This window comes from Caretta caretta, chromosome 10 (genome assembly GCF_965140235.1).
Source record: "Caretta caretta isolate rCarCar2 chromosome 10, rCarCar1.hap1, whole genome shotgun sequence".
In the NCBI taxonomy this organism is placed as follows: Eukaryota; Metazoa; Chordata; order Testudines; family Cheloniidae; genus Caretta; species Caretta caretta.
Window position 1 is genome coordinate 7,649,814 of NC_134215.1, and position 13,879 is coordinate 7,663,692.

Below are 13,879 nucleotides of genomic sequence, written 5' to 3' on the forward strand. Positions count from 1 at the left end.
GCTGGAGGTACAGGGGAGAGCGCAGGCTCTGGTTTAACTCGGGCTGAAACACACCCACTTTGCAGCGAGGATGTATGCGAGAGCTTGATAGTCCTCCAATGCCTTCCCACAATTCCCCTCCAAGGAGGGGACCAGTTCTCCCACAACTGACGGCATGGATTGGGAAAGAATCCTGGAGTGTCTCAGCACAAAGAACTGGGGATACGCCCCAGACACACACACACGGGCGAGTGCAGAGAAGGAGCAGGGGACGCTCACACCACCCAGGTTAGAAGAACCCGGGGCCAATTACCTGGGCTAACTGCGCTGTAAAGACGTTTCCTACAACAGGTGAGAAAGGCCTGCAGAACGAGCTCTGTCCCCAGAGATGAGAGGAGGAGGAGACGGAAAGAATGAGGAATGCCTTAGATGTGTGAAAATGGGGAGTCCTCCACGTGAGTTAGAAGGGTTGGTCTGACTCCCCTGGGAAGCACAAAAGGGAGGAGACACCTGGGGGCGACCCACTTGATTGCTCTAACAGTGAGGCAGCATCCCCATTCTTGTTGATTGACTGGCCCTAAACACAAGCACCGTGAATGCTTGGGGGGGGCCCATATCCTGGCCAGCCAGCCTGCTTTCCCCATCAGGAGTGGTGACAGAAGGGGCCAGTGCCCCATCCTAGGAGCTGGGGTGGGGCACACCGAAAGGCCAGCCCAAGTTGCTCTTCATACCGCTCCCATTCTCTGAGGAGCACTCTCTCTCTCTCCCTTCTGTCCTCTCTCTGTGTTTATTAAGGAAATGACTGTAACACGGGGAACGGCCTCTCGCCCGAGTTCCCCACTTCGATTCCGGCTCTGGTTGGTGCATCTAACACATTACACCAGACACCTGCTGAGAGAGTCAAACCAGAGCTGTGCTCAGAGGCGGGATTTTTTTCTCTCTCTGTTTTTTGACACGGGTGTCTCTCTCTCGGTGCAGATCTGAGCCGTCATCTGCTCATTTCTCTAAAGACTTCATGCTGGCTGTTAAAAACAAACCACCCCCACACCGACCCACACGCACCCCCCCCCAACACATAAAAACACGCATTAAAACATGTGCATGCATGCACCCCCCCCCCCACATGCAGTCAGACATGCATGCATGCACCCAGGCACACAATTTCATTCCAGTCTCATAACAACCGCGGATACAAATCCCCATCACAACGGCCCCTGCAGCACGTAGCCCATGAAACAAGGTTACCCCCTCCCCTTTGCACCTTCTCCAGCACGACCATAAAATCCCCACATTCCGTGCGGCCCCATTCAGGGAAGGTTGCGCCCCCCTCGTTCCGTTGCATCGGGCGGCATATTTACGAGGCCAGAATGTGCAAAACTCTGCCTAGGTCTAAATGAAGCTGCCTGCACCTTTGTCTGTTGAGCCTTGTCTATCTGCACAAATTACATTTCTGCTTTTATTAGTCCCAGATTGCTCTCATTTCCTGCTGAGTGTCCTGTGGATATCATTAACATTTCAGCACCTTTTATTTATTTATTTTGAAAACCAAAGCCTCTGAAAGACATGACCAAAAAACGCTATTAAAAGCTACTAAGAAAGGTGGCATTGCTAATTTCCCCTTGCCGTCACCCTTCCCCAGCACCCTGTTATTCCACTCCCCCTCCCACTGAATGGAATGCTGGCTCCGCTTAACTGAGCTCTTCTGTATTACAGCTGGATTTCCCAATGTGCACAAGCAGCTGGATGCGGTTAAAGCATATATCTCGGAGAAAAGACAATTCGATTAAAATACTGTGACCCTTGTGCTAAAGTCACCGGACGCAGAAATCGTGGCTTAACATTCCCCTGTCCCACCAAAGGGGCTGGAGGGAAGGAATCGGGGAACAAAAGAACACAAATGAAAGGGAGGCCCTGGGGACACGAGGGGCAGGGAGAAAACGAAAGGGTGGAAAGGGCCCAAAAGCTACACAAGGAAGTCGGTTTGAAAAATGAAAGCAGCTTGAAAAAACACTGGGCTGTTGCTTTAATGGAAGACTCCTTCCTTTCTCTTTGATTATTAATTATTACTACTTTTCCAAAGAGCCCAGGCAAAGCCAGGCTGAGATAATGACACCGTTTGGCTTTGGGGGAAAGAGGGACGTGACATTAGCACAGACAGAGGGGAATGAACCGGGGGAGATGGTGAGGGAAGGATCCAATTAGAATCAAAGTGAGTTTGGGTCACGGTGACATTTCCACTGAACCAATCCTCCGCTGGAAATGCACCAGGCTGCATGAGGATCCTCGTGTGAGGGATGCTACCTCTCCGGATTTGTCCCTTACCCACCAACCTCCAAAAGCAATAGTCTGTGAAGCCCCTGGAGCCAGCGAGGAAAGAGAAGGCCTGAAGCAGCCTAGCAGTGGGAACTGATTAGCAATGGGGAGAATGTACGACAGCAGCCACCTCCCGACAATAGCTCCTCCAACAATTGATGGCCCTGACTATCTGTGCTTCCCAGACTATAGGCTCCCCTCTCCCAGCCCCACACATTGGCCAACACTGAGCATTAAGGGCCCAATCTATCTCTGATGTAACTCCTTGGATTTCCAGGGGGACCCCTAATTCCGCTGATACTCACACCGTAGTATTAGGCCCTGTTTGGATTATGCAACGCCTTGGTGGCACAACTGGGTTGAAACCCGCTTTGGTTCCGCAGTGTAGACAGGGCCGAGTTTTGCTACAGATGCTAAGCTAAAACCTGGCTTTCAAAACCTGGTTATAAACTCACCTGGGCCCATCCACTCCGGCTGTGCAAACCACATGATCATGCAGGTCAGCCACACAGCCAAAGTCAGCGAAGCGCGGTTGTTTCGCCTGTTAGCCAGGCCCTTCAAGACAGTGCAGCAGCATGCAGCATTCCAGGTCAGCGTGCCCTGCTGCATAACAACCGGGGAGAGGGTTGTGTCAGGGTGACACAAATACCCTACGGCTTCATGCCATAAAGCGTCTTCCCTCACTCTCCCCTGGACTGAAAGAATCCGAATGCAGAGATAAGCAACAGCAGGGGGGAGAGGCGGATTCAGAGTTATGGGCAAGGGAGAAAGCTGCTTTCAGAGGAGACCTGAAAAGCGAAAGAGTCAATGAGGCCAAGATGATAAAAGGGGGCTGTTGCAGAGACTGTGCGAGGGGACAGGGAGGAGGCTGTGCTGTACACTGGCTACAGCAAAACCACAGAGGGTTTTAAAAACAAGGCCGATGAGCTGGTTCAGGTCAATGGGACTTTCGCCCCCACTTCAGCAGGAGCAGGATTTAGCCCAAGGGAAGCAAGGCAAATAAAATAGACAGAAGCCGTGGGCCAAAGCCGTGGGCGGATTTCCTCCTGAGTACATCTTAGGGGGAGCCCATCAGCACAAGGAAAACACCCACACAACCCAGGCTATTCCCCCTGGATCCTCTGCTAGGCTTGTTACACACAAGGCTGCATTCTGCTCTCTGTTACCTGGGACAAATCCAGAATTCCTCCCCCCAAGCCCAATTCTGCTCCCAGTGAGTCCGGTGTAAATCCAGAGGAGCTCTGTTTGAATGAGTTCAGTGCTCGAGATTTATGCAGTACTGAGCACAGAGTTTGGCCCGTTTCCTTTGCTCCCACGTGCTGGGGATCCTGACCTGGGACACTCCGGATCAGATCTATTCCCACAGTCTGCGCTGGCTCCGGTGCGTCAGACATTCCATCCCCCGGCACCTCAGCCCCCACGGCTCCAGAGCAGCGAGACCTTGGCAGTATGCAGTTGCCATGGGGACAACCTCTTATCTGACCAGTGGTTCGGACAATCACACTGTGCAGTGCAGGAGATGCTATTCAGCTGCCTAGAGCCCCTCCCCCACACCGACTCACAACTCTGACCCGTGGGACTCTCACAGAGGGAGATCCCCCAGAAAGTAGATTTCACAGCCATGGGAAAACCACGATCACTGTGGAGGGGAACATTATTTGCCCGTGATTTTTACCCGACTCCTCTGAAAAGAAGTCAGTGGAGATGAAAATGCTGGAAAAACCTTTGCAGAAATCTATGTTGTTAAAAATAATATATAAATGTTGCTTTCCTGGAATGATCTCAGAGACCAAAAGTGCATCAATAACGTACAAAAGCTTTGCCCTTCACAACCCCTCTGAGACAGGGGAATGTTGTTACCTCCCATTTTACAGGTGGGGAAACTGAGGCACATATTAGGCCCTGGAGGGGATGTAGGTAGCTTCCTGCAACACTCACCAGCAAGCCCCTTTGATGAGGCCATCTTTCCTCAGCTGCAAGGAGGGATGGTGTGGCAGGGGAGCTTTTGAGGGCAACGCTCACAGAGTAAGCTGGGAAGGATGTTGCGATGGGCAGATAATGGAGGACATGGCTGGAGAACAGAGCCTGTGAAAGTAGCTCTGCTTCATCTTGGAAGGGGTAAGTGAGAGGGGAGAGAGTCAGCTGCTCTAGCAACAATCCCGCTGAAAAAAGGAGATCCATAAATACAATCCGTTTACTACAGCGGCGGACCCTACAGAAACTGTTTTAACACCGTGAGTCTTACAGACGTTGAAAATGATTACTTGTGCCTCAGAGCTCCTGTACATCTCCCTGTTCTGCCCCGGTCAGATGGCGTCTGCGCTTGTTGGATTGGTCCCAGTCTCTCTCTTTAGAGAGTTGCGTGCAAGGGCAGCTGAATATTCCTGCTCATGAATATTAAGGAGCAGGCAAGACTGGCATGATAAGCAGTGAGGAGGGGAACTCCTCATGTCCACCTGAAGCACCAGTGCCCTGCGTAAGCTGACCAAGAGTGACCCTCAGTGCCCCAGTTAAGACGTGATTTTATTCTTCATGTTAGCTCAAATCAAGGCCTTGCCCTTCCACAGGCTGGCCATCCTGTTACAAAGAGCTACCTGGAGAGACTACATGACTGACACACGGATATAGGAGCCCTATGGAGTCCCCATTGTCATTCTGGAGAACAAACTCCTGGCAGCGTGTATCTCTTCTCTGTGGCCGCTGGAAAGAGAGACCTGGAGACAAGTTTCGGTCAGATCACATGTGAAATGCATTTACTGTACTCCCTCGCTCTCTTTTACCCCCCAAACTGTGCACACAAATTCAGCACTGCTAATGATCCCTGGTCAGGAGGGCTGGCCCAGCAAGCAGAAGGAGCAGAGCTGCAGGTGCTTTTAGGATGGGTTGTCACAGCTTTGCACGGGCTCAGGACTGGGACAGCTGGCCATGCCTCAGGTCGGGCTTGAAGTGCATGGTGGGCAGGCCTGTGCGGGAGTGTCTGGCTGCATCTGCGGAGCACTGGCAAAGCTGTTTGGGAGAAGAGGGGAAACATGCACAGGACTCGCTCCCCAGCCAGCCGTCCCCCGAACAAACGTTAAACAGGAATTCACTTTCCTCGCTCCCACCCCACAGAAGGGGGCAGATGAAGGGTCTGATCCTACGAAGCACTGCCATCAGCAGGACTGGAGGGTGCTCAGCCCCACCCAGGAGAGGCATAGCAGCCTGCAGGATTGGTTCTGAAATGCAGTTCCCAGCATCCCTGCTACCCACGACAGAGCCAGCCCCTCCTTCCCTTCCAAGAGGTCTCCTACGTCCCCTTGCTAGCAGATTCCCAGCCTGTGCTGTAAGGTTGGACTTAGCCAGCCTAGGTCTGTCTCTTCTCAGCAGGTGCAGCTTTGACACAGCTCCCTTCCCTCACCTCTTTCCCTCGGGACAGATGCTCTGTCTCTCCTTGTGGCCTGGCTAGCGTGGCACTTAACAGATGCTCCAGCCTGATGCAGGCTGGCCTCAAGTCAAGCTGTCTACAGCAGCAAGGTTTAACATTCTCTCCCGGGCTGACTCCTAGGGGCCCGTCCACCTTCAGGCTCCCAGGTGCTCCCCCTTGGAGACTGCTCAATGCCCTATTCTCCAGGATCCCAGCTTTCAATTAAGAAGAAGTTTCTAGCCCAGCCCCGTGATCACAATCACAAAGGAAATCAATAGGCGGCTGTCTCATTGAGTCTGCAGCCAGACAGACTGAAACAATAGCACTGAGGCGAGGTGGGAACGGCCTCTCAGCTTAACCTCCACAGCCTAGTTCAGATTGTTGAACCAGCAGACCCAGCTTGCCAGGGTTGTGACTCTGAGTGTATGTCTACACTGAAAAAATAAACCAAAAAAACCCCACCGTGACACTGAGTCTCAGAGCCTGGGTCAATTGACTTGGGTTCATGGGGCCCGGGCTATGGAGCTAAGAACAGCTGTGTAGACATTCCCACTCAGGTGGAGTCTGGCAAGGGAGGAGGGTCTCAGAGCCGAGTGGGGACGCCTACAAGTGGGGAGGCTATTTTTAGCCCGGCAGCCTCTGCCCCAGTGAGCCCGGCTCTGAGACAGGGCGCCACAGGTTTTTCTTTGCAGTGTAGACATACCCAGAAAGCCCATCCAAACAACAACCCCCATGCACCAGCCGTGCACACCCAGGAGTGGTTCCAGGCCACAGCCCGCTCCTGCGGAAGGGGATATTTTCTGAGGGCACAGGGCGAATCACCGGCAGGGGGCATTCGTTTGTCAGAAAAGCAATAGGAAAGCAGTTCTGATGAGCGTGAGAAGTAGAGGTGGGACCCAGCATATTAGACCCAGCAGCACTGGCCGGCTCCAAAGGGCAATGAGGAGTACTCTTTGGCAAGAATGGTGCACAGAAAGGGAAAGGAGAAAAGCAGGGGCTCCACGGAGGAGCCCCTTAGGCAGAGGGAAAGCTCCAGGTACTGCCCACTACCACCTTTTCATGCAGGCGACAAACAAATGCCGGCGAATGGCAACTTGCTATTTTGGAGGGGCACTTTCTGGAGGGTCCCCACACATTTTCCTGCTGAGTAGGAGATTCCACTCCAACGCCCCTCCAGAGATCAGAGGCACGCTTACCTGTTTGTCAAATATGACACACGAGTGCTGTTGGTCAGCGGGCTAGACATTCTCCACAAGAGAACAATGAACCCCTCCTCTCTCTCTGAGGATCTCAAAGCACTTTACACCACTCCATGACTTATGTCTCACAGCCCTTCCCCCAGCGAGAATGTCAGGCTTGTCCCCATTTTACAGAGGGGAAAATGGAGGCACAGTGCGGGTCAGGGACACTCCCGAGATCCTACAGTCCTATTTTCTAACTAAAAGACCTATTTATACAGCCTGCTGCCCCCCTGTAACTTCACTTCAGTTTTCACCTCTCCATTTTGGAGGGGGATAAGAACATGAACTAGAATTAAAACACCCACTTGATGCAGGGTTGGAAACGTGAAGGATGAAAGTCAATCACTGGTCAAATACACTACAATCCTTCACTTCCTTTCATAGTGACACACCACTTGTCATCAGCAACACCCTTGCGAGTGGTCCACAGCTGACCCCTCTCTTATGCTAGGAAAGAGAGGTGGGTCCAGAACTTGGGCTGGAAGGGGGGGTCAAGTGCTCCACAGATGGAAAAGGTCAGAGAGCCTCAGCCATGTGGTGGCGTTGAGGTGTCACAACACAGCTGTGCAGACGCTCGGGGCAGTGAACGCCAGCTGCTCAGAGGCACTGAGCCTTCGGCCGCCGTTTGTGATGGTTTTCTGATGCCCGCTCGGGGGGAAGACAAAGGCACAGAACTCTGCAGACGAAGGCCCTGATCCAAAGCCCTCTGAAGCCAGGGGAACTCTCTGCACGGACGTCAGCATGCTGAATGAGAGAACGGAGGCTCAGGGACTTCAGACTCCGACGTCACTCACTCTGCTCCGGGGAGGGGCGGCTACCAGGAACGGCACACGTTTCCACTGACAATGCCGCCAGCTCCTTTGGACGTTGTCACTCACCCCTCCAGCCACTGCAGTCCTGGGCTGCTCCAATCCTCTGCCAGCTCCCCGCCCCCCTCCAAGCCTGTCTCCTGCTTCCAATTCTCTAAGGGTCTGGTCCTGAGAGAGGCCGAGCGCCTGCAGCTTCCACTGACGTGGGAGTGCTCAGCTCCCCGTAGGCCCAGGCCCTCGCTGCTACCCCGCAGCTGCTCCAGCCTGTTCTCTCAGTCTCTGGTTGCTCGCTCTTCGGGTGATGTGACATCAGCTAGGTCTTGCAAACTAAAAATAACCAGTGCTGTTGCGTGGTAATAATCTGGGGAAAGCACTGTCATCACCACTCCTTGACTGCTCCAAAGCCCCCATCCCCAGAGCTCTCCAGATGGAGCGTTACAAAATGCAGCCCCCTTGCTAAGCAGCCACCCTGGGATGCCAGCTGTCAAGGCACCTAGGCAGCAGGCTGCTGACCATCAAGCCTAGATCCCGGGTCTGCCCACCCTATGCCAGGGTAGCAGGGTCTGCCCACTCCCCCCCCCCTCCAGCCCCACTGGGGAGAGAGCAGCAGCAGAGGGGGGGCAGGTTTCCCATTGCAGCCCGATCATCCTTTGCACGGGGAGCTGTGAAAGCGCCTGGCAGCCCAGGAGCTGCAGGCTGGAGATGCCAGTGGCACTCCCCGAACCACACTCTGGCAGGCTGCCACACCGCAAACTGCTGCGTGTAATTTGATTATTAAGGCTGGAGGAGAGAGGGGGGGGTCGGGGGAGATCAGAAATTGCCCAGCCCCCGCCGGCCGTGGGGCTACACTGCGCCGTGCTAAGGTGGGGGCCCTGCTCCAGCTGGCAGAGGACAGAGCTAATTGTGCAGGCCTCTCTCCGCTCGTGGGCACTGAGATGAAGCCGGCCCTGCTCCCAGTAATTAGGCTGCGACGCAGGGATGAAGTCTGTTATCAGCCTCCGAGTGAGGGCTGCGCTGTGACACCCCCCCCCCCCGCAGCTGTGTGTACCCCCTGGGGGGGAGATCTGGGCGGATGGGGGCTTCCATCCCCCGGGGGTGGCTTGTGTGTGTGTGTGTGTGGTGTGGGGGGGGGCCTCCTGGCACCCATGGGGTTCAGGCACCCGTGGCTGGAATCCGAGCGTGGGGGAGGTGGCAGCCAGGCGGCTGCTTGCGACAGCTGTTCCCTTGGCGTGCTAGGCAGGCAGCATGCCCTGAGCTGCCGGTGGGGAGTGGCAGGAAATCCGCAGGACTCCCCCGGGGCCAGGTAAAACTTCCCGGGGCTCATTTCCGCTCTTCACAGCCCGCCCGCCCTCTCATCTTGCCTCTGCATCGGCACCCAAAGCCCCTCTCCCTGCCTGGGGTAGCCTGGTGCAAGGTCACCCAGCAATCTCGCCATTGCAGGGACACAGGGTGGGAGAGGAGCAAGGCAGCCCCAGACTCCTGCCTCCCCCCATCAGTATTAATTAGAGCACAGGGGGAAGGATTCTTAAGCCACCATCAACAAGCCACAGCAACCTAGCCCCTTGGCTCCGTGGGCATGCACAGGGACCCGGGGAAGGGGGGGGGCGGCTGGGCTAAGGGGACCCCCTCCCCCCAATGGGGAGGAGGCAAGAGAAAGCAGCTCTCCTCCCCAGCCTCCATCATTCATCTTCCCCGATTCCCTGCTGTACACTCCCTCGGAAATCAGCCGAGTGAAGCAGCTGTTCCTTGCACACTTCACTTGGCCACAGATGATGATAAATGAGGCTGGGGCTGTGCCGAGAATGGGCGCGTGGGGGAGGGGGGACTCGCCGCGGCCACTTGCAGCCCCCCTCGCTCCCTCCCACGCGCGCTCCCCCCAGCTAGCGGGGGATGCCCCTAGGCAGGTTCCTCCTAGTTCAGCAAAGGGCGCGGCGTGAGGGGCTGGAGCCTGCCCCACACGACACCGATGGCACCGGCTGCAAGCCAGCGGCAACACCGAGCCCCGGCGTGCTCCGGGAACCGTGGCGCGAGGGAATCGCCCGGGGCTCGGCCCTGCAGGGCGCAGCGGTGCCGCCTGCGAGGTGCCCTGTGAGGCGACCACACTGGCTCCAGCCCAGCGGTCCATCTAGCTCCGTCGCCTGGCTCCGACCATGCCAGAGCCCTGTGCCTGGGAGCTCCGCACATGGGGCTCCATTGTGCATCACTGCAGGCAGGCAGAGCTACTGCTCTGTCCCCTCCCTCCAGCTCCTCCTCCTCCAGGCTCCACCTTTGAAGCCCCCCCCTTCCCACCCTCTTAAAGGCTCTGGGTCGAGCCTCCCCTCCCCGAAAGCGCTAATGCCTGGGTCCCCGCTGAGCCCCTCCTCCCCCTTGCATGCATGCCCCTACCCTTGTTACCTATTAACAATTGTAAATAATGGATCTCTTTCCTCCAGCCGCCTGCAACCAGGAGAGGTGGGGGCGGGGCGGATGGCGATTGCTGAAGGGTGCTAATGATCAGGTGGCACTCGGTGGTGGCATGCAGGGCTCTTGGGGCGCTCAACCTCCTAGTTAGCAGCAGGGTTTGCGCTCTTCCCGGGGGGCTTTGCTGCTGTCAGGTTTTTTTAATGCTGGAAGCAGTGCTCTGAATTCAAGGGGGAGGCCTGGGAATGCTCTAAATGCTCAGTAACTTCCCGGCCAGACAATGCCTCCTCCCTTCCCCACTGGGGCATCTTCCTTCCTTTGATGTAATACATTATGCTGTCCACTGCAGCTTCTGCCCACTTCCTGGGTCTAGCTAGTCTTAGAGGCTTGTTGCTCTTGGCATTTATGTTCACACTCATCCCTGTACTCATGTTGAAACCTCAGCATAGCTCCCCCTTACTCCCTCCCTTTGGTCCTCAGCCTGGAGACTCCACTCCTCCCAATCTAGGAATTTCAAAAGAAAACACGGGCTGGGAATATGGATAATGACTCAACGTTTCTTCCTACCACCCAGGATCTGATCCTCCTCTTGCAGGCACCGCTAATGCACCACTGACTTACACCAGACTCCAGCCCCACGTCCGTTTGAATCAGAGCGTTCTCACTCTTTTGCTTCTGGAGAACGGCTCAGCTGCTGGCTGTGGGGTTTTTTTTCCCTAAAGCAGCTCTGGTGCATTCAGTCTCACACCAGATGTGGAGGAGAAATAGCCTGGGTGTATTAATCCCTGTAACTTCCCCTCCCTCCTTCTGTTTTTGATTCTTTCTTCCTTAATTTTTGCTTTCAATTCTCTACCCTTCCCAAGCAACTTTTAAAAAACAAAACAAAACAACTGGCAGCCCTTAATTATGTCACAGGTCAAAAGGGCAAAGGTCCGTCCTTTTCACCTCCTCTCCAGGCCAAAATAGCCAATGGAATTACAAACCAGTGCGGGGAGGCATGTTACGCTGAACTCCAGCCATGAGACTATTGGGAAGATCCTGGGTTCTAAAACCCTGAGCAAGTCTCCTGACTCCCCAGTGCTTCAGTGAAATGCCAGCTGGCAAGCTCAGTTCAAAAAAAGCCAGGAACCTCTCTGCAAACCAGATGCTCAACCTGAGCTGAGCATTCCCAGGCAAGAGATTGGTACAGCAGGGAAGGATGCACTGTCGCAGAATGCATAGCCCAGACTTAACATGTAGGGAGGAAGAACTCTTGTTTATTACTTCTCCCACCAATCCCCCTTCCCCTGGATTGACATCAACCTTGAGAGGCTTGCAGGGGAACGGCAAACAAGCCGATCGTTATGCAGAAAATGGGACTAAGGTTAACAAGGGACTTGGCACTTCAGCATCTGCACCTAAATCTTTTCAGCGCTCTGCCTGAAGCTTGTGACGCAGGCAGACAAAAGCAAGGACAGCTGAAATGATATACTGACCCTCTGGCCTTCACGTCTCTCACTGTGCCTAGGTATTGCAGCAGGTTCAGGGAACTTATTTCAGATTAGTGCCACTGGAGGGACAATGCAATGCCTAATGAAAGATAGTGCCTCATATACTCAGTACTGACATGATGACCTTCTCTTAACCGATCGGATAGACTTCACAAGTACTGTCAATCTCTAGTTTGTAAGTGTTCACACTAACAAGACTGACGTGAAATTGTGGCATGGGAAGACTTAAAGACCCAGTGTTATGAGTTGTCTGTTCTCAGCCTGCCCCAAGTGGAGGAAGAGAGATGGTGTATTGCAATTCATTCACAGGGGTGCCCACAACGCACCAGACAAAAGCATTGGCAGTGACTGAATGCAGCCTCCTGTGTAAGTCATATGCACTGAGGACCTTATCATGGTCCCAATCAAAGAACAGTTCCATAGGTGGACAGAATGGTACACGTCTCTGTGTAAGCTCCAGAGCTTCTCTCTCTCACCAACAGAAGCTGGTCCAATAAAAGATATGACCTCACCCACCTTGTCTCTCTAATATCCTGGGACCAACATGGCTACAACAACACTGCATATGTCCCTACCGTCACACATCTGCTTGGCCAGTCTTGGCCCCTTCTGCGTACATACTGGCTTATGCAGCCTGCACTGCTGCCCATGACACTGCATCCCGATTGCTACCATGAGCGAGCTACTGAGGTTAAATCTAGCACAGGTACGTCTACATGAGCTGTAAATTACACTTCTGGCTACATATCCTTAGGCCCTGGCGGAGCCCTCCATTGCCTCGAAAGAGCACCCGGCTTCTTCTTTCAACACCACCCCTCATGGCCCCATGCCGCATCAACCATGCTTCACAGGAGGATCGGACTGGGTCCCTCCAAAGCCCAGCATTGCTGATCCTTAAGAAGTCCCTATGGCACTTTTGTTCATCACCCTGAAGGAGAAAACCTCCACCAGTTTTGTACAGGACCCCACTAGATATGTTGCCTTTCGTGTGAATTTCACGTGGAGTTCTTGGGCTCCTACCAGGTGCCATGGGCGTTGAGCACACACTCAACGGAAACTCCTGGGAGCTGAAACGGGGGTTCGTCTCACCACTCTAGATCTGAAAACGGGGAGTCCTAGTGAAAATGCTGACACAACTTTAACAATATATTGCCTGAAAGTCACCCACCGCCATGATAAGCTTTGGATAACCCTCCGCTGTTGCTCGGAGCAAAGCAATGGGCCATCCTGATGGAAAGCATTTACCTTTTCTTCTTCTTTTTTTTTTAAATATATTTTCTGTCTTATAGACTGTGACTTTCCTTCCTTCAAAAGAACTATGAGATTCCAAAGTAGTTTAAATATAAAAGAAAACATCCCAACAACCTTGTATCTTAAAAGAACCAAATCATTTTCAATGCTTCTTTATAGTATCATTCTGTTTTAAATTACAGACAGTTCATTTGCTCATTTCTAGTTAACCTATACCTCTCTCTCATCCACCATTTTCAAGCCATTACTGGGCAAGACCTTATAAAATTTTAGGTGCACGCAAAATCCACAACATATTTAATCATGGAATTAACTCCTTTGCTTATGCAATCACAGTAAATGTCCTGTAAGTAAACAACATATAAGAGTTATCTGATCACAGCTTGCCAGCAGAAATATTGGTCCGGGCCTAATAGGAGAGAGGAATGGTCTTGTGAAGCACAGGTGTGTTTGTGTGTGTGTGTCTAGATTCTAGTCCCAGCTTTGTCATGGACCTCCTCAGGCAAGTCACTGCCTCTCTGCCTCACTTTTCCCATCAGTGAAATGGGGATAGTAATACCTACCAAGGAAGGGTGCTGGGAGACCAAATTCACTGCAACTTGTAACAAGCATTAAGTGCTCTTATTATTATTAAAGCTTTTTTATCCGGCCTCTCACTGTAGCGCATACGGTGTATGGATCACAGAGTCTTCTCTGCCTGCTCTGATAATGGTGAATTGCTCTAGGATATTTAGTGCTCTGCTCTCATGCAACTTGTTGGAGAGGCCTCCTCCAACAGAAACAGTGAAGTAGGGTGTGAAATGCCCTTTTACCAGCACTCTAATCGGATAAGCTGCCTCGCTGAAACTATAGAAACAAAAAAGGCTGTTTCATTATCATGAGGCCAGCTTGGAGGAAAGGAACCACCAGAGCTCATGGGCCAAATTCTGCAGTGATGGAAACTGCGTGGTTAGTGTCAATCAGTGTTAGTCAGAACCTCAACGGATTTGGCTT

General features: G+C 53.2%; 1 protein-coding gene across 5 annotated transcripts in view; it reads right to left on the reverse strand.

Annotated features, from left to right (window-relative positions):
• Positions 1-13,879, reverse strand: part of RAI1 (retinoic acid induced 1) — a 134,039-nt gene that overhangs the window by 15,822 nt on the left and 104,338 nt on the right. The window contains exon 1 of one of the 5 annotated variants that reach the window (XM_075117577.1): positions 2,748-2,936. The exons of the other annotated variants lie outside the window; for them this stretch is intronic. The gene's annotated coding sequence lies outside the window, so the exon portion shown is untranslated. Of the gene's footprint in view, positions 1-2,747; positions 2,937-13,879 lie in introns of those variants that run through there. 5 annotated transcript variants of the gene reach the window in all.